Raw genomic sequence first — 20,658 nt, forward strand, 5'->3', positions numbered from 1 at the left:
TTTATATTTTTTTTTGGAGTTAATTTTGTGTCTAAATAGGTTGAGGCCATTGCATACCACACTAATGACCACAAAGTTGTGCTTCAGTTTTTGAAAGAAAATATATTTTTCCGTTTTGGTTCACCATGCGCTATCATTAGTAATAATGATACACACTTTTGTAATAAGTCATTTGAACATTTAATGAAACAATATGACATTACACACAAAGTCTCAACACCATATCACCCACAAACTAGTGGTCAAGTTGAAGTGTCTAATAGGGAAGTTAACCACATTTTAGAGAAAAATGTTAATCCAAATAGGAAAGATTGGTCATTAAGACTCACTGATGCATTATGGGCGTATCGTACTGCGTACAAAACGTCCATTGGCATGTCACCCTACAAACTTGTGTATGGGAAGGCGTGCCACTTACTTGTTGAGTTAGAACATAGTGCATTTTGGGCTATTAAGCAGTTAATTTTTTCTCTAGACAAAGCAGGGGAGAAAAAAAAAAGCTTCAGTTGAATGAACTAGACGAAATTAGGAATGATGCATATGACTATTAAAAAAATATATAAGGATCGTATGAAATTTTATCATGAAAAAATGTTTTGAGAAAAGATTTTCTCCAAATCAAAAAGTCATTTTATACAACTCTCATTTGCATTTATTTCCTGGAAAGTTACGCTCTAGGTGGTCCGGTCCTTACATTGTTCGTATTGTTTTTCCACATGGAGCTATTGAAATTGAAAATCATAAAAATGGTGATATTTTTAAAGTTAATAGACAAAAATTAAAACCATTTTTAGAATTAAAAACCGATGAAGTGGATGAAATCCTCCTTGAGGATCCTATTTACCAAGTTATTTGATTGCTTGCGATTACGCTTGATAACTTGTGTTTTATTTGTTTTGTGTGTTTATTTTTGTGTGCTTATTTTCGTGTTTACTTTCGTGTGTTTTACTTTTTGTTAATTGTTTCTTGCTCTCTTGACGATGCACCACGACGAGGTACGACCATTCTAAACTCTAACCTCTTGTAAATTTTAATTTAAATTTATATTTTGACATATTGAGAACAATGCTTAAATTAAGTTTGGGGATAGTGAGTTTAATGGTTGTTTACCATTCATTATGTTGAATTTGAGAGTAGAACTGTGTTAAGTTTGTTAAAAAAAATTATATATATTATGTTGTCTTTAAATTTTTGTTTCGTTTTAAACTTTAGTAATATCTTTAATTTAAATTATAAGGACCTTGATTGAGTGTGATTGTAGTTCTCTTGAAAATATGAATATTACTTAAGCTTTATTTCTAATTATTAGGTCAATTTTACTTAAATTATATACATATATAGATTTTTCATAATAGAACACTTCTAATTTTTATAAGTTTTTATGAAAAATAATTGTTCTTAAAAATATAATTTAGAAAGCAAGATTGACTATTTTATTAAATACATAAGCTTAATCTATATTCATAAGTTTTTTAGAGCTATTATCATTGTGCAATTTTTGAGGAAATACTGAAGATATCACTAATAAAAAAAAATAAAAGTGTGTGTTTTAATTTTCTTTTGCTTGAGGACTAGCAAAACATTAAGTTTGGCGGTGTGATAACTCTACAAAATAGAGTTATTTTACCATATTTTATATGTTAATTGTTGCTTAGTTCTTAAGTTTTTAAGTAATTTATTAAGTTTTAAAAAAATGCACTTTTATTGATCTTAAATATTAAATTCAATTAAGTTTTAATTAATATTTTCAAAGAATTGATATGATTTATTTTATAATTGACAATAGGTGATTATGACTTAATACATGTTTATTTTGTAGGTTGTACTTTGCATTTTTGCTTGAAAAATTCAGAAAATAAAAGTGTTAGATTTGAGAGAAAAACAAAGGAAATTAGTAATTTCCCAGGCCCAATTCGCAGCCTCCCTTTGAGCCGACAACTCAGGAGAATTCAGCAAAAGCCCAGCCCACTCCCAACTCCCCTCTCCAAGCTCGCACCAGCCAGCTCCATTGGGTCACCCCCCTGGGCCCGCCTCCCCTTCCCAGGCCCGCGTGCACCCCCACGGCCAGCTGCCTGCCTCAAGTCCATCAGCTTTCCATCCTTTCTCTTGAGCCCACAAATGTCCCCTTGTCCCTTTGTCCCATAATGTCCAAATGTTTTTTTTACCCAACTTTTCTACATATTTTACCACAAAATTCATCATTACACCATAAAATTTACCTCTACATGCCATATTATTCTTCATTTAAAATTTAATCTAATCAATTTAATTAATTTAACTTGATTATTTTAAACACTTTATTTTGGCTATAAATAGGTAGTTTCAAGAACATTTTGGGGGGTGCTTAATTTTGGGGTTATTATCATCTTTTCTACACCTTCTCTCTTCCTTTTAGAAGACCATTTTGTGCCAAGTATGTACTTCTTTTGTAATATATTTTGGATTCTAGTTATGTGCTTCTAATCTTTTTATAAGATTATTAATATCATGATGAAGCAACTTGTAACTAGATAGTATTTATTGTTGTATGTTATTTCCCTTGTAATGCAATATCTTGTATTTTGGATTGTTAGATAATATTACACTTTGTTCTTCATTTTGCAAAACATAATATCATTTTATTAAGATGTGTCATCAAATTGTACACATTCAATGCTTAGAAAAAAATATTATGTTTTGCATTATAATAATGTTATTTGATTTTTGGTTGTTTCATTAGGTTGATTCACATCAAATGTTTTGACATTATATTTTTTTAAAAGTGAAGAAAGATCTCATCCTTTTAGAAATAATTTGTGCTTAAATTATAAATTTATTTGGAAAATGATATTTGATTTATTTTAACTATCACTAAAACTTGAGAATCAATATACTAATAAATATTATTAAACTTACATTTTGTTAATTCTAGTATCTTAATAATCTTTCTTTTACAACTTATTTACAAATGAGTATTGGTTCATTTTCTCTTCTCTTAAATATCTTTATTTTCTATCTTTTATTTTATTTTCTTGACATTAATTCTTATCAATCTTTAGAGCTATGTTATAATTTATTTAATTTTGGTTTAAAATAATTTATTTTTTTATTTTAGACAACCCATTTGAGTTCGACATCCTTGCTTACACGGACTCTATACTATATATACGATTCGTGCGCTTGCAATTTACACATTTAAAACATACATATTTTGGGTCCATCAATTATTATCTCACATTACTTTCTCTCTTATTAGTTTCTATTTCCTCACTTTCTCTTACATCACTTTCTATCTCCTTATTTTCTCTCTCATCACTTTCTCTCTCCTTAACTTTTATCTCATCAGTTTATCTCTTCTCACTTTTTATCTTTTCATTTTCTATCTCCTTATTTTTTCTTTTATCACTTACTATATCACAATTTTCTCTCTCCTCATTTTTTTCTTTATCACTTTCTTTCTCGTCATTTTCTCTCTCCTCACTTCTCTCTCTTCACTTTCTCTCCCATTTTTTCTTGCATCAATTTCTCTCTTCTCAATTTCTTTTTCCTCAGATTTTTTATCCATACTTTCTCACTCATTATTTTTCATCACTTTTTCTTTCACATTACTTTATCTCATTATTTATTACAAACTCTCAAAAGATTTTTCTCTATGTAAATTGTGTTATATTATTTATAATATAATGTAATATTATATTATTTTATAATATAATGTTTTAGATTAAATAAATGTGACAAAGAGTGTCACATATTGTAACATATAATAGAGAGTTACATTATTTAGATATATGTGAAATATCCAAATATGTAACATATTTGGTGTTACAAATTCAATCACAAATTTGTAACTTCCAAATATTACCCAATAATGTGTAGATTTGATATTACACATTTTGATTTGAATTTCTCAAAGCCATAAGAGATATGGCTGTTAGAGATGTGATTTTAACTCCCATAATGTTTATGGAAGTTACAAAATCAAGTGGGAATGAATTTGGAACGTTTTGGAAAATTTGGAAAATTGGTTGCTGAAAAAATGTCTTGGGTCGTGGCCTGAGTTTTTCAGGCTGCGGCCCAAGAGGCAGTAAACATCGTGGGCCGCGGCCCATGTTTTTTAGGTCGCGGCTGACAACATTTTCTAAACTTCGATTTTATCCAATTTTGAATGTTTCCAACAACCAAGTAACTCCCAAATCTCTATTTTAATTCCATAAACACCAAATTAATCATTGGTAACAGCCATGGGGTTGGTGGAATTTGAAATTCAAAGGGTGTCTCAAAACTCTATAAATAGGAGCCTAATGCTCACTTGTAAGACACACTATTTTCCATCCATAAAGCACTTGGCTGGAAAATATACCCATAGAGGCTTGATAATTCCAGAGAGTTATTTCCTAGAGAGATCCCTTAGTGCTTAGAGAATAGGGGGAAATAAGCTTTTGGACAAAGGTTTTGAACCTTGTTCAAGTTGGTGATCCCCACTACTCTACACTTTGGTTGTTTGAGAGTTTGTTCTTTTATTGATTTTATTTTCATTCTTTTGTTCTTCTTATTATTCTTATTTACTTGTATTATTATAGTATTGAGTTTGTAATCCTCTTCTTCTATTTTCTATTTACATATTTATTTGTATTCTTTGTTTTAGAGTTTTAGTTCCTATAATTATCTTCTTTTCTCTTATTTCTACATTTACTTGTATTGTTGGTCATTGAGTTGTAAACTTATTTATCTATCATCTTGTCCATTGTATTTTTTGCATGGAGTTTTAATATTTCTTACCATTTCCATTGAAATAAAATATATTCTCTAACAATCAAAAGCTTAACCTTTTTTGTTTCAATGGAATGTGAGACCATCAAGATCATGAACCAAGACCTAGTGAGGTTGGATAGGTTTGATGGATCCAATTTCACTAGGTGGCAAGACAAGGTGAAATTCTTTTTGACAACACTCAATATAGCCTACATCCTTGAGTCATCCTTGGCACCTCTAACCGAGCCATCCGATAAAGACACTCCCGAGGTGGTGGAGAAAAGAAAGAAGAGAGAAGAGGACGACCTTCTTTGTAGGGGTCATATCCTTAATGCCCTATCTGATAGGCTATATGACCTCTATACCAACACTAAATCCGCAAAGGAGATTTGGGATGCCTTGGAGAGTAAGTACAAGGCCGAGGAAGAAGGTAGAAGAAAGTTCTTAATTTCTCAATATTTTGAATTTTCTTTCATTGATGGGAAAACGCTTTTACCTCAAATCCATGAGTTACAAGCGATTGTGAACAAGATGAAAGTTCTCAAGATTGAGCTTCCCAAGGCCTTTCAATTTGGTGCAATAGTGGAAAAATTACCACCAACTTGGAGGAGCTATAGGAAGAGAATCCTCCATAAGAATGAGGATTACACTTTGGAAGAGATCCAAAAACACATAAGAATTGAACAGGAATCGAGAATAAGAGACAAGGGTGTGAATGAGTCTAAGGATGAGACTTCCAAGGTCAATGCGGTTTCACACAAGCATCCCAAGGGTAACAACAACAAAAGGGGTAGTGGGAACCCTTTAGGTCCAAAGAAAGATCATGGACAATTCAAAGATTTGAGAGGTCATTGTTTTGTTTGTGGAAATCCAGGCACTATGCTAGACGATGTAGGTACCGAAAGGACCCACATGAGAATGAGGTAAATGCTATAGAAAAGGAAGAAGAGATCCTAGCATAATTACCATGTTTATGTGCCTCGTTGGGAAATGGTCATTTTCACGTAATAAAGCTAGTACTCTTGAAAGCTATCAATAAATTAAAGTATTATTCTATAATAATTCTTTATTTTGTTATGAGATTTGTGATGTGAAACATTTGTGTGAGATATTAACAAAGTTGCAAAAATGAACTTGTTAAAATAATAGGTAAGAGTGACCTATTAGTCCATAATGTGATTATTTATTTGAGAAATTCTCACATTACATTTGTGTTCACATTTTCATTTTGTGAAATACATAAAGAAACTAAGTGAAAGATGCTTTGAAAGAAATGTGTCTTGCTTTAGTAAGTAAATAAATCAAGATAAACATTGAGGTTTTTATCTTGATTTATTGAGAGTTTATCATGTGTCTTAGAGGACTCGTGATGAACTTTGAGAATGATAAGTCTAGATTTATCTTGGAGGATAAATGACTTAATAGAAATGAAGAAATTTCTTCTTAAAAGTGATTATCATTATGAGAGAAATGTGGGGGTGATGCTCCGAAAGTTAATTAATTTATTTTGTTGATAATAATTGATTAATTTGGTCATCCTATCAAATAGGTGATTTGGAATTCCACATTCTAAATCACATTAGCTATATGTGTATAGAATGAACAAATCTAGACATGCTTGGTGTCTAAAGTTATTGTTTGTAATATTTTGATTCAAGAAGGAATCAATTTAAAACGTAAATTATAGAAACAAAGAGGAATCTGGAATTAATATTTAAATGTTTATCTTGGATATTGAACTATAAAATAGTGGGGGTGTTGACTATGGTCAAAATCATTATTTTAAAGGGGTAACTATGTTAATCAAACTATGGCTAGCAACACAGTTTGAAAAAAATAAGAGAGTCTAAGTATGCATACATGAGAAAAATGATTCAAATGGAATCATTTCTACATCTCAAGGGATGGGACTTAGACTCCCTAAAGAGATTCACGGTTGGTAACCTATCTAAATACTAGTTCCAAACTAGTATTAGGTTCAAAAGGTAATAACAAATCAATCAAGTGAATAGTAGTAATACTCAAATTTTGTCCCATCTGAGATATGAGTACTAGTGTGTTACCAAAACGAGGGTTAAAACCGAAAGGTTTTTTAATAGAACTCGGTCTTGAAAAGACAAGTATTTTAGGGTAACAAAATGTTATAAGAGTTCTACCTATATAGTGTTGGTGTTTATAGATCAAATTAGAGATTATACGCAGCAGAACAACAATCAAAATTGTTAATTTAACCTCACAAGATTTCTACATCTACTTCTTCATATACATATATATTGAATCAAAGAGATGAATAGAAAAATTACCTCAAGTCCTTCCTTGCTGCTATCTTTTTGTACGGCAAAATCCTTGAGATCTCACACCAAGATCTTCCAAAATGTTCTCAACACACAAAGAACGAGTGTGGGCTCATTATTCAAAACAATAGGCAAAATCTATTTATCAGATGTTCTCAACACATGAGATCTGATAAAGTTTGGACCTAAATTTGTGAAGAACGGTGACCTATGCTTGTAGCACTGTTCTATTTCTCTCAGGGAGATTTCACGATATATTTTGTATTTTTGAAAAGTATCACTCTGAAAAACTGATCTCCTTTATTTAATATATCCAATATATATTAAAATAAATAATATTAGTTATTTTAAACAATTTAAAAATAATTAATTAGTTATCAGATTTTTGTTTAAATAACAAAATTTTAATCACATTGAAATATCTCATTATTTATTTAATATTTAAATAACTAAAATTGTTGAACCAAGATTCCCCTAGAATCTTCTTGTGCGTGTAGCACAGTGTCTGTGCACTGTGCTACACACCCAACCCATGCCAGGGAGGGGATGTGATTTTCCCACTTTTCATCATTATTTAAATACCAAAAATCCCAAAAATAAATTAATTCAAAATTAATCATATTTTTGGTAAATAAAATAATTAATTAATTCTCAATTAATTAATTACACATAATTATACAATAATTATGTTTAGTGCATAGAAAAATATTTTACTTATCAAATAAGTCATTTTGCCCATTTTTGTATTTATCTTTGTCAGTGTTTGTTTGAGCCATTTCAAGGACCATGGACCTATAACATTAACCTCCAATAAATTAAAACTAAATAATTAAACTCTTTAATTATAATAGTTAATTTATTAATTATGATATTTATCCACTATAAATTCAGAATTGAACTCTTTATGTTATAGATATACTTTTACAGAAATCTAATTTTAATTTGTCCATTGATATAACCATCTTACAATAGTTCAACCCTCTAATTAATTAGTTCATAAATTAGAATGGAAGAATTACCATTTTACCTTTCTTATTTACTTCTTATTCCTTAAGTACCATTAATTCACTAGTGAATAATTAATCTATAATCTAATTTTAGATTTGAGCTCAAAATCATTCAGTTCTAGAATTAACCCTTAATGGAACCATTATACGATATGTTAGGAAAGATTAGATTCTGTATTGTTGATACATGTTCCCAGCCATCTGTGATATTAAATCTCCAAAACAAAAGTCATTAGCCTCAATCTATGAAGAGACCTTAACGAATGAATCAAAAGATTTAATAAACGTAAACAGAAGTTCATGAACACTGAGGATTTAAGTTGATCTAAAAATGATCATCAGTTATGATATGAATTACAAATCTTTATTATTAAATGGTTTTTAGATAAAGACTTTGTATGCCCTGATATTCAGCCCTGGTCTTTTAGGCAACTCGAGTACAGCTGGCTAGCTAAGAACAATACTAAATGTTCTACAAGTTGACATCTCCTTTGCAAAGACAGTGTGGCTCCCCAGGTAATAACACAAGCTGAGGAATACAAAGCATTAAGACACGAGCTGGAGATGCATGTGAAGCACATCGTCCTTGACGCGAGCTAAAGTTATGTTCAGGTCGAGGTATGCTATAGATCTGCCATTTTCAGAAACCTTTATAAACCCGAATACGTTATATATAAACGTGCATGATCAAACATCACATGTCCGTTTATCCCTAAATTCTCGGACACGTAATATAAACATGCATGATCAGACATCACATGTCCGATTACGCCAGACGACCCATGATCATTTTTACCTAATGATTAGACCATACCTTAATGTAAATTATAATATTCCTCATTTGTGTAAGACAAGTGATAGGAAGGATTTGTATTCACGTGATGACCCCGACCCCTATCCTGGGATGGTTCTTCTATAAATACCAAGACCTTGGATAGGGAAGGGGTTGGCTTCTTTCTCTGTAATGCAATACTCTGCAAAGATATAGAGAGATATACAGTAATAATATCGAATCGTGGACTAGGGGGATTTTAGCCTTTGAACCACGTAAAAAAATAAAAGAGTGTTCTTGATATTTCATTTCTAACATCCCTAAGTGTTATTTTCCTAGTTACAGTTTATCCTTAAGCACTAATTTATTCCAGCTAATTTCGTAATACACTATTGGTGAAAAACTGCGTCAACAATTTGGTGCTTTCATTAAGAGCTGCAAATTAGTGATATCGAAAAAGATTCAGAACAAAGTTCATCATGGTGGTCTTTCATTCAAGGCATGGTAACAAAATGGATCAGCATGGTGGGCAGAAGGCTCACCATACCGCTGTTTCTGACGAACAAAACCCAGAGATTCAGCATCGGTAGGGAAAGCAACTGATGGGCCACGACGACACTGGAAGTTCAACGCCTCTACCGCCGGATTACTTTGGAGAACATGCAGTTGAGAAGCCATCTAGCCAAAGAAAACAAGCAAATTGATGAGGTCTTGGCTCGGCTACCCCCTCTTGCAACCGACGTTAACGTCGAAAAAAGGCAAGGCGGGATTCGTAAGTCTCGCCGGGATAGTCGACCCAGGCCAAGTCGATCGGTTAGAACCTCAACTCCAAGTTCTATGCCCGTGTCGTACAATCACCAAGAACTCCTGTTTGGTGGCTTTCCCAAGGATCATCAACGAGTCAACCAGTTGGTCAGAACCTCGACTCTGAGTTCAGTGCCACCGTCAAATGCACCCAGGAGCACCCATGGCAACCCACATAGAAGTTCAAGGACAAACTCACAAAAATGGTATGTCCCAACCAACCTCCTTGTGCCGCGATCAGATCGCCAAACACAGGAAATTGGAAATGGTGGAGCAGAGCGACCACAGGCTAGTTTGATCCGACCTGATGGGACGAGAATCGCCTCACCAATTAGACATCCTCTGTCACTGATAAGGCATTCGTCTCCACCTCGTTCAGCTCGAAACACTCTTACCTACGGAAACAGCAGGAGGAATCCTCCTGCAGCTGCCCATGCTCATGTCCCGCGAGCATGCAGGAATATCCCAGATCCTCATCCTCGACCGCAAGCTCTGAGCTTCTCTAATGGAAGCTATTAGACGGAGGGCCATCGAAGTAATAGGACCAGCGCAGATTTGAGGAATCAGCTGATTTCAGCTCAGAATCCTCAAGTTGATCCACAGACCGAATTGCAAGATTGCCTTAATTCACAGAGGAGAAATCCAGCTCGCGATGGAGTCAGTGGCACTCACCACGAGGGAAGTCCTTCTGAAGTACGTGATAACGGAAATGTCCCACCAAACCAGGCTCGGGCTTGGAGGTACAATAACCCTCCATACGTGTATGGCCAAACAGGAGCTGTTGAACAGCCCCAGGGAGCCAAGGACCAAACCCTCGAGAGATTAGCCCAATTGGAGGAGCTGATGAAAAGACTCCTATCAGAGTAAGAAAAAGACGAGTATGACTCAGGGGACGAGCTCGAGCTCTTCACCCCCAACATCGCAGCACACCATACCCGACGGGTTTCAAGATGCCCCATTTATCAAAATTCGATGGAGATGGAGATTCGTCCAACCACTTGGGAATGTTCAATACTCTGATGATGGCCCACAATATCGGACCTGAGTTGAGGTGCTTGGTATTCCCTTCGACTCTGGTCGGACCGGCCAGGCAATGGTTCAAGCAATACAAAATGCATTCTATAAGCTCGTGGAAGAGCTTCTCCGCTGACTTTAAGATGGCATTCCGGGCTTCTCAAGCAGCTCGTATCAAGGCAGAATCCCTTGCAAACGTAAAGCAGCAGCCCGGGGAACCTCTGGAAGCTTATTTGAGTAGGTTCGCCAATATTGTTGTGCGAGCTAGAGACGCAGATGAAAGTTCTAGGCTTATGGCGATGAGAACAGGAATCCTGATTGGGGGTGACCTATGGAAAGAAATCCAGAGAAAGGGCGTCAACACCGTGGACGAGTTCCTGAATAGGGCTCAAAGGTGGATCAACTTGGAAGAGGCACGAGCTTCGGTCGCAGGAACCAGCCAAGTCCCTTCCCAGCCCGTTGGAGTGGTAACGGATGTTGCAGCTACAGCTCAAACCGTTACCCAGAATAACCAAGGGGGAGGGAGCAAGAGGAAGGGAAGTGGTGAGGGCTGCCGGAATGGTTCAAAGAAAAATAAGCCTGTGACTTACGCCGACCTCGCGGATACCAGAGAGTGCATTTTCTTGGAAAATTCTGCTCGCCTTCCGTGGAAGAAGCCGGAGCCTCTAAAAAATCAAAGGGCGAAGAGAGACCCTTCAAAATTTTGTCAATTCCACAATGACATTGGTCACAACACCGATGACTGCAAGCATTTGAAGGATGAGATCAAGATGCTCATTAGGGTCGGGCCTCTGGCTTAGTATGCCCAAAATTGAATCACTCCTAATCAGCTCGCTGGGCAAAACAATCAATCAGCTCAAGAAGCCCCCACAAATCAGACAGGAGCTCAGGTGAATCAGGATACCCCTCCTCCAATAACAGGAGGAGAGATAACCACCATCTCCAGAGGCCCTCATCCGGCAGGCACGAGTAGAGGTGCCCAGAAGAGGTATATCAACGAGCTAAGGTCTCACAATGGAGTTGAGTTCATCCCGGAGCAGCGTTTGTCTAAGCAACAACGATTGGAGAAACAACCAACCAGTTTTACTGAAGAATATGCTAGTCATGTCCAGTTCCCGCATAACGATCCTCTTGTCATAACCGTCCAGCTCGCCAATCAGAGAGTCAGGAGGACGCTAGTGGATAACGGGAGTTCTGTGAACCTGCTGTTTAGGTCCACACTGGAGAAAATGGGATTGTCTGTGAGCGAGCTGAAAGCAACCTCCATGATGTTGTATGGGTTTTCCGGCGAGGGATCGGCAACTATCAGAACGATCGAGTTAGTGATAACCTTGGGTGAGGGACCATGAGCTATTTCCAAACTGCTCGATTTTGTGGTTGTCGATTGTCCGACCGCGTACAATGCAATCTTGGGAAGACCTACGTTGATGGCATTCGAAGCCATAACATCTGTCCACCACCTCGTGATCAAATTCCCCTCATCTATGGGAATATGTACTGTTCGAGGCTATTAGCTTACTTCCAGGGAATGCTATAACATTTCCATGAAGGGAAAATCACAACCCGAGTAGCAGACGATGGCCATGCAAGATGGGGGCGAGGAATCCCAGGAAGTGAGAACTGATCCTGGGATGGAAGAACCTCAGCAAGTCAGTGGCAAAGGTACCATCCCGAGCGATGATATTGATCCACGAATAGGTGAAGATAGATCCGAGCTCCAGGCTATCGAAGAACTCGAAGAAGTAAATGTCTACCCAAAGATGCTTCGAGGGTAGTTAAGCTCAGGAAAAATCTTGACACTGAGAGAAAGGCGAAGCTGGTAAGATTTTTATAGGAAAATCTAGATGTTTTTGCTTGGTCTCATAAAGAAATGGTAGGGATCAGCCCGAGTGTCATCATGCATACCCTTAACCTGGACAAAAGCATGCATGCGAAATCCCAGAAACAGAGGCCTCTGGGTACAACCCGAGCTGAGGCCCTGGAAGAAGAAGTAGCTCGAATTTTAAAATGTGGTTTTATTTGCGAGGCTAAATACCCGATCTGGGTCGCCAATCTTGTTCTGGTCCCAAAGCCAAATGGAAAATGGCGGACCTGCATCGATTTCTCTGATTTGAATAAAGCTTGTCCCAAGGATTGTTTCCCCTTGCCAAGGATTGACCAATTGGTGGATGCCACCACGGGGCACGAGCTCATGTCCTTCATGGATGCATACTCTTGATATAAACAGATCTCTATAAACCCCGTGGACCAGGAGCATACTAGCTTTATGACTCCAACCAACATGTACTGTTATAAGGTCATGCCCTTCGGGCTGAAGAACGCTGGGGTGACCTACCAGAGATTAGTCAACAGAATGTTCGCTGATCAGGTCGGGAAAAACATGGAAGTGTATGTTGATGATATAATGGTCAAGTCAAAAACTGCCGATAACCATGTCTCCGATCTGAGGGAATGTTTTGGGATCCTAAGGAGGTATAGCATGAGGTTAAACCCGTAGAGGTGTACTTTCGAAGTGGTGTCGGGAAAATTTATGGGGTTCATAGCCAACACCAGGGGGATAGAGGAAAACCCCGACAAAATCAGATCGCTGCTAGAAATGCCTTCGCCCAGGTCGCATAAAGATGTCTAGAGTCTGACGAAAGAGTGGCCGCCCTTAATCAGTTTATTTCTAAGTCCACTGACAAGTGTTTGCCATTCTATAACTTGCTTCGGGGAAACAAAAAGTTTGAATGGACTGAGGAGTGCGAGCAGGCTTTCCTCGATCTAAAGACACATTTAGCCGAGCCACCAATACTATCTAAACCAATGGCAGGAGAGCCCCTTTTTCTTTATTTGGCTGTGACGGAAAATGCAGCCAGCGCAGTACTGGTTCGGGAAGAAGACCAAGTTCAAAAGCCAATATATTATATAAGCAAAAGACTTGTAGGAGTTGAATCTCGATATTTCCTAATGGAAAATATGGCGTTATGCCTCATTACAGCCTCTAGGAAGCTTAGGCCGTATTTCCAATCCCATTCAATCCATGTCATGACCGATCAACCTTTAAGGCAAGTGCTGCAGAAACTTGAGGTATCGGGACGTCTGTTGAAGTGGGCGGTTGAGCTCAACCAGTTCGAGATACTATACATACCCTGAACTACAATCAAAAGCCAAGCCCTGGCTGATTTCATGGCTTAATGCACTGGATTCCAGGAGGAGCCCTTGAGAGAACCAGTGCAGAAATTATGGAGAATCTTCGTGGACGGGTCATCTAACAAGAACGGGTTTGGAGCTGAGATCATTTTAATATCTCCAGAAGGGCATCGTTTCAATTTTGCACCACGGTTCGGATTTGAGGCGTCCAACAACAAAGCCGAGTACGAAGCCTTATTGGCCGGGCTTAGAGTGGCAAAGGAGTTGAAGGCCAGGGTCATCCAATGCTACAGCAATTCCTAGCTCATGGTAAACCAAGTGTCTAGAGAATATCAAGCACGGGGGACAAAGATGGTGGCTTACTTAGCCAAAGTGAAGAAGGAGCTATCCAATTTTGAATATGGCCTAGTCGAGAAGATCCCTCGTGAGCAGAACGCCAATGCCGACGCTTTAGCTAGACTCGCTACCTCCAAGGAAGTCGAGACCTTGAGCATAGTACCAATGGAATTCTTGGAAAGTCCAAGCTTAGCAGAAAGTACGATGTAGGTCGAGATGATCGATATCAGGCCGACCTGGATGACTTCCATAATAGATTATCTTACGACAAGGAAGTTACCTGATGAACGAAAAGACGCGAGGAGGATACTCTATCAAGCTCCAAGGTATAAAATCGTGGACAGGATGTTGTACCGATGTGGCCATTCCTTGCCTCTTCTGCGATGTGTTCTTCCAGAGGAGGCCAAAACTATTTGCATGAGGTGCATGAAGGCTTCTGTGGGGATCACGCTGGGGGGCAAAACCTAGCCTTAAAAATATTAAGGCAGGGATATTATTGGCCCACTTTATCAAAGGATTCCATCTCCTATGTCCAAAGGTGTGACAAGTGCCAGCGGTTTGCCACGGTCGCCCGAGCTCCACCAATCGAGCTGAAAATGATATCATCCCCATGGCCATTCGCAATGTGGGGAATCAATTTAATTAGAGCCCTGCCCACGGGAAAAGGAGGACTTTACTATGTTGTGGTGGCCATCGATTATTTCACGAAGTGGGCGGAAGCGGAGCCCCTGGCAACAATCACCTCAAAGAGGGTCCTTGACTTTGTAGTCAAGAATATTGTTTGTCGGTTCAGACTGCCAAGAAATATTGTATCAAACAATGGAACCCAGTTCGATAGCGATCTCTTCACCAAATTTTGTGAGAGGCATGGCGTAATTAAGAGTTTCTCTTAGGTGGCCTACCCGCAGGCCAATGGGCAGGTCGAGGCTGTGAATAAGACACTCAAAGCGAGCCTTAAGAAAAGGTTGGACGAGGCCAAGGGAGTCTAGCCTGAGCAACTACCACAGGTGTTGTGGACGTACCGGACCTCCCACCGAACTTCAATGGGGCACACCCCTTTCTCCTTGACTTTCAGAAGTGAGGTCGTCCTTCCCGTCGAAACAAAGATAGTCACGCACAGACTCCAGACCTTCAGCCCGGAGCGGAATAACGAGTTGCTCAGCGCGTCCCTCGACCTTATTGATGAAAAACGAGAGGATTCACAACTGTAACTCGCGCGTTACCAACAAAAAGTCACTTGTTATTTTAATTCAAAGGTCAAGAGGCGTGTCTTTGTTTTAGGCGACCTAGCACTCCGAAAGGTATTTTTGGCAGGCAAGGACCCCAAAGATGGTGCTTTGGGTCCGAGCTGGGAAGGACCCTATCAAATAGTGGAAGTCATACAAGAAGGAACCTTCAAATTGACTCGACTTAATGGAGAAAAAGTTCCACGGACCTGGAATGCTATGCACCTAAAAAAGTATTATCAATGATCGTACCACCTGTCTATGTAAGGCTTAGTTATAAAAGCCATTTAATTTAAGAAATAAAACAATCATTGTGTATTTCTTGTGTTTTTATATGGTTCCATCTACGTGTTAGTTCGGATGATAGAGTTGGTCCAAAGTAATCAAGAAAGTTCACTTTCTGATTGCTTGGGGGGCATATACCTTGATAAGGGGATTAAAACTTGGAAGTTAGTAAAAATTGACTAACCAAGTGTTTTTTTCTAAAAAACACGAGGTGTCAAAAAACTAACGCAAACTAAGTTTTAATTAAAAGTCCTGGATACAACCAGGTCCAAAACTTGGAAGTTAGTAAAAATTGATTAACCAGTGTTTTTTCTAAAAAACGCGAGGTGTCAAAAAACTAACACAAACTAAGTTTTAATTAAAAGTCCTGGATACAACCAGGTTCAAACACATGGAAGTTAGTAAAAATTGATTAACCAGTTTTTTTCTAAAAATGCGAGGTGTCAATAAAACTAACACGAACTAAGTTTTAATTCAAAATCCCAGATACAACCGGGTCCAAGGCTTGATACCTAATAGGTAGGATATAAATCAACACCAATTTTGGTTACAACCAAAATTAAAATATCTACCTCGACATAAGAATCATTTCCTAAAGATTTTGAATGTGCAGGTCATGAAGCATAAGAAAAAATCAGTGAATAGATAAAAAATAGATACTGGAATTATAAATAAACTGTCTCGAGGAAAATAACCTCGTACTAAGCCAAAAACGGCAAATGTTTACAAAAAAAAAAAAGAAGTGTAAAAATAAACAGAGGAAAAAGAAAATTAAGCCCCTCCAGGGCGCTCTGAGGACGTCACCTCCTCGGTCTCCTGCCCGCCAACGATGGAGGTTTCCCCCATCTCAAATTGCTCTTGCTGTGCCCGGGCCCTGAACTTCTCAAGGTAGAGATCCCACACGTCAAAGGGAAAAAAGGAGAAGTTGCCTTCTTGGTTGAAGGCCCAGCAATGATAGAGCATGCTCTCCATGGAGGATATTGAGACCGCCTTTTCCTCCTTAGTAGTAGCCTCCAACTGCTTGGCCTTGACCTCCATGAGCTCGGCCTGCGCGGCAGCCAGGGAAGCCTTCGCAGCCTGCTTGCCCTCTTGGGCCGCTGTTAAGGCAGCCTGCTCGCCTTCTTGGGCCGCCATCAGGGCAGCTTTGGCGCTTAATTCGCCTTGTTGAGTAGCTGCGAAGGCAGCTTGGGTAGCAAACAAGGTGGCCTGAGTAGACTGGAGCTCGGTCTTAAGCTCTTCATTCCTGGCCCTGGCCCGAGCTATGCTGCAATGTTGAGCCAAGACCGCCTGCAAAAAGTAAAAGTAGTTAGGGACATACCAAGATAAGATCAAAAGAATACATTAAGTCAAGGAAATTCGGCTTACTGTGAGGTTCATCCCCAACGTGGATTCCATGACATTCTCTGGGCTCCTCTCCTCGATCGCCCTCAGGTCCGTTGGTTTGGCCTTATAAAAGTGCTCCACCGTGTGGTTCACCGTCTCGTAGATAGTCCCCTGAAAAGTGTCTGGAATTTGCTCCAGGTCCTGAGCATTGACCGGGATGCGTACGATGGGGGCAGGGATGATCGGAGCTGGGGGATCAACCTGTGTTGTCTGGCCCCGAGCAATACCGAAAGGAAACTAGGGATGAGGTGGAGGCGGACCCCTTTTGTATTGAGCAGCAGCAGTTGGAGCTGTCGAGCTCTGGTCTTTCCCCTTAGCCGGGTATTTGGAGGTCGTTCCTACCGTAGGTGGAACCTTCTTGGATGAGAACCAGGGTTTCTTTACGATCGGCCCCGAGCTGGATTTCCCCTCCTGGAACATCGAGCGGATGTTGGGAACCCTTTGTTGTGCCATCTCCTCACCTAAAAAATAATGGGAATTAAGTAAGTATGCGTACAAATTCTTCAGTATACAAAAGAACGTATGTGCAATATAATAAGAAGTCCTACCCTCCGAGCTAGAGGAGGAGTCTATTGCCACGACCTCCGGCCTTTGAATCGCTATAGGAGAAGGGGAACCTAAGTCTATAACTTCTTGTATTAGAGGAGGTTCAGGCTCGGGTTCTACCTCGGGGCTAGATTCCTCCACATACTGCTTAAGTCCATGGGAAAAGACACATTGGAGAAGGGAGGGCCACGACCTAAGGTTGCTCCAATACTCTTCGAAAAGGGCCGACCTAAAGGAAAGGGCATTGTTTACAACTATAGTTCCCCTAGGATGGCCCATGTCGTGGCGAACCACTAAGTGATCCATGCACTAAAGCAGGGTTATATTATGGTCAGGGTCATTAGGGTGGCGGTGCACGAGCTGGTTTGGGTTAAACCTAACTAGCCTAAGGTCAGCGACAGCCCTATCTAAGTCCCTAAAGGGGTACGGATTACCTTGGCCAGAGGGGCCTGCTGCTGCCCCCGATGAAGCTCGTCCCACGTCTAGGTCCCGAGCAGCCTAAGGAGCTCGCCTCTTTCGCACGAGCAGCACCTCAGCCTCTTCTTGCTCTTCATCATCATCGGCCTCAGCACCCCCTTCGGGGATGGGCGCTAGCTCGCGGGCGGCCGGGTGGTTAGCCCAAGTCCACCTCAAGGCCAGGGTCTGGCCTTCAGTAATCAACTTACACGCCAACCTCGTGTCATCAGACACGAGCTGGCGGTAAACCTTCTCTCTGGATGGAAGCCCCGCCAAAGTGTCGTATTGACCACCTAGGGTCACTAATTTGGTCGTCCTCGCAAAAATGGCTGCACGAAGATACTCTAGTCAGTATACACACGAGAAGTCTAAGTATGAAAAGAATAATTCCACGAGCTAGGGAGAGAAAGAAGACTTACGAGGACGGTTGAAATATCGGTGTTCGCAGTTGCGAAACCCATTCAACATAAAAACTGGTCTTTAAAGTCGTTGGGGTGGCTAGGCAGCTGGATGACTGCGGGTGAGTTTGGAAATCGGGTCAGATACTAGAACCCATCGCCTCGTCCCCGTTGATCCGGGCTGGCCTTGAGGCAGAAGAAGTAGAGGATGTCCGCCGGGGTGGGGACCTCCCACTCATGCTTCAAGAAAAGGTACTTCAGCCCCGCCAACCACCAATACGAGTTCGGGGGGAGCTGGAACGGCGCCAACTGCACATGGTTGAGGAAGTCAGCGAAATATTGTCGAGGGGAAGGAAGGCCCCTTCCTTTAGGTGCTCATCACTCCAGGCCCCAAAGTCGTCCTGGAGTGAGGCGCAGCTCTGTTCCCCTTCGAGCGGAGGCCGAGCGATTAGGACGCCAGTCCCGACCTCGATGTTGTGGGACAGCATAATCTTGTTGACCCTCCCTTGGGTCGTGATCTTGGAGGCTATCCTCTCCGCCTCAAAGAAGGCATCAGGTCCGACTACGACCTCCTCCTCCACCACAGGGCCGAACTGAGGGATAAAGGATTCCAGCACGACCTCCTTTCCCTTGCTAGCTTGATGGGATGATGAGCCAGCTAAGTTCTTCTTGGACACGCCTTTCTTGGGTGCCATTAGCTCGCCTATCAAACAAGAACGATGAAACTCTTAGTGGGCGACCTAGAATTTTTATGTAGGCAAGAAATAACAAAGAAAGGCTGAGGATTCTAACACACGAACTAACGTAATCTCAGCCCGCGATGCGATGCCACGCGCTACCTATGCTACGCGCTTAGGTTTCCCAGTAGACCCCTGATGTTTAAGGATCCGTGTGTCAGAAAATCATGCCACTACCCTCCTTGTGAAGCGGTTTAGGGAAAAATTTCCCAAGAAGCGTAGCCCCTAAGCAACCTAATGTCGAACCCTCAAAAATATTTCATTTTCTGACAAGCCGAATGGGTATTTCCTAAAGTTACCCATAAATTACCTAGTTTATGAACATCACAATCCTAAACACATTTTAGGGTCTACTCAATAAACCTATATCAAAACCTATGTACCAGAAACATTTAGAAGCAACCTAATGTTAACAATGATGAAGTGCAGATTGGCATGATAAAAAAAAAGAGAAAAACACGCGAAAACCAGTAAACCTGAAAACTTACAGTGTATTCTTTGACGAAAGGGATGAACAACGTAGAAGGAGAGTTCCTAGAAAGATCCTTGGTGTCTGGGTTTCCGAAGGTTTTGGTGACAGATTTCTGGGATTTTATGAGAAAAGGAAGAAGGGTTTTGAAGTTCAGAAAAGAGAAAATGAGGAAAAAGTTCGAATGAAATGTGATGAACACCGAAAATTGCCAGCCCTATTTATACGTAAAAGGCATAAAGAAGCGTGGACTGTCCGATTAAGCTATTGCGAGATACGAGGGTCATGTTTCAAAAGATTAAACGACGGCAAAAAGGTGGCCAAGCCATTTAATGCAATCCTCGAAACCTGAACATACGCCAATCGCGTCATCTCAGATGTCCAGTACTTAAGTAATGAGCAAACATGGATAATCGCAACAGAAGTTTAAAAGTCCCCACCGTGTCAGTCAGAGAATGACGTCATAAGACATGGGCAGGGACTTGGGGGCAAATGTACGCCCTGATATTCAGGTCGGGTCTTTTAGGCAACTCGAGTACAGCTGGCTAGCTAAGAACAGTACTAAAGGCTCTACAAGTTGACATCTCCTCTGCAAAGACAGTGCGGCTCCCCACATAATAACATGAGCTGAGGAATATGAAGCATTAAGACACGAGCTGGAGATGCATGTGAAGCACATCGTCCTTGACGCGAGCTGAAGTTATGTTCAGGTCGAGGTACGCTATAGATCTGCCATTTTCAGGAACCCTTATAAACCTGAATACGTTATATATAAATGTGCGTGATCAGACATCACATGTCCGTTTATCCCTAAATTCCCGGACACATAATATAAACGTGCATGATCAGACATCACATGGCCAATTACACCAGACGACCCATGATCATTTTTACCTAATGATTAGACCATACCTTAATGTATATAATATTCCTCATTTGTGTAAGACAAGTGACAGGAAGGGTTTGTATTCACATGATGACCTCGACCCCTATCCTGGGATGGTTCTTCTATAAATACCAAGACCTTGGATAGGGAATGGGTTGGCTTCTTTCTCTGTAATGCAATAC

This window comes from Humulus lupulus, chromosome 1 (assembly GCF_963169125.1).
Source record: "Humulus lupulus chromosome 1, drHumLupu1.1, whole genome shotgun sequence".
Classification (NCBI taxonomy): domain Eukaryota; kingdom Viridiplantae; phylum Streptophyta; class Magnoliopsida; order Rosales; family Cannabaceae; genus Humulus; species Humulus lupulus.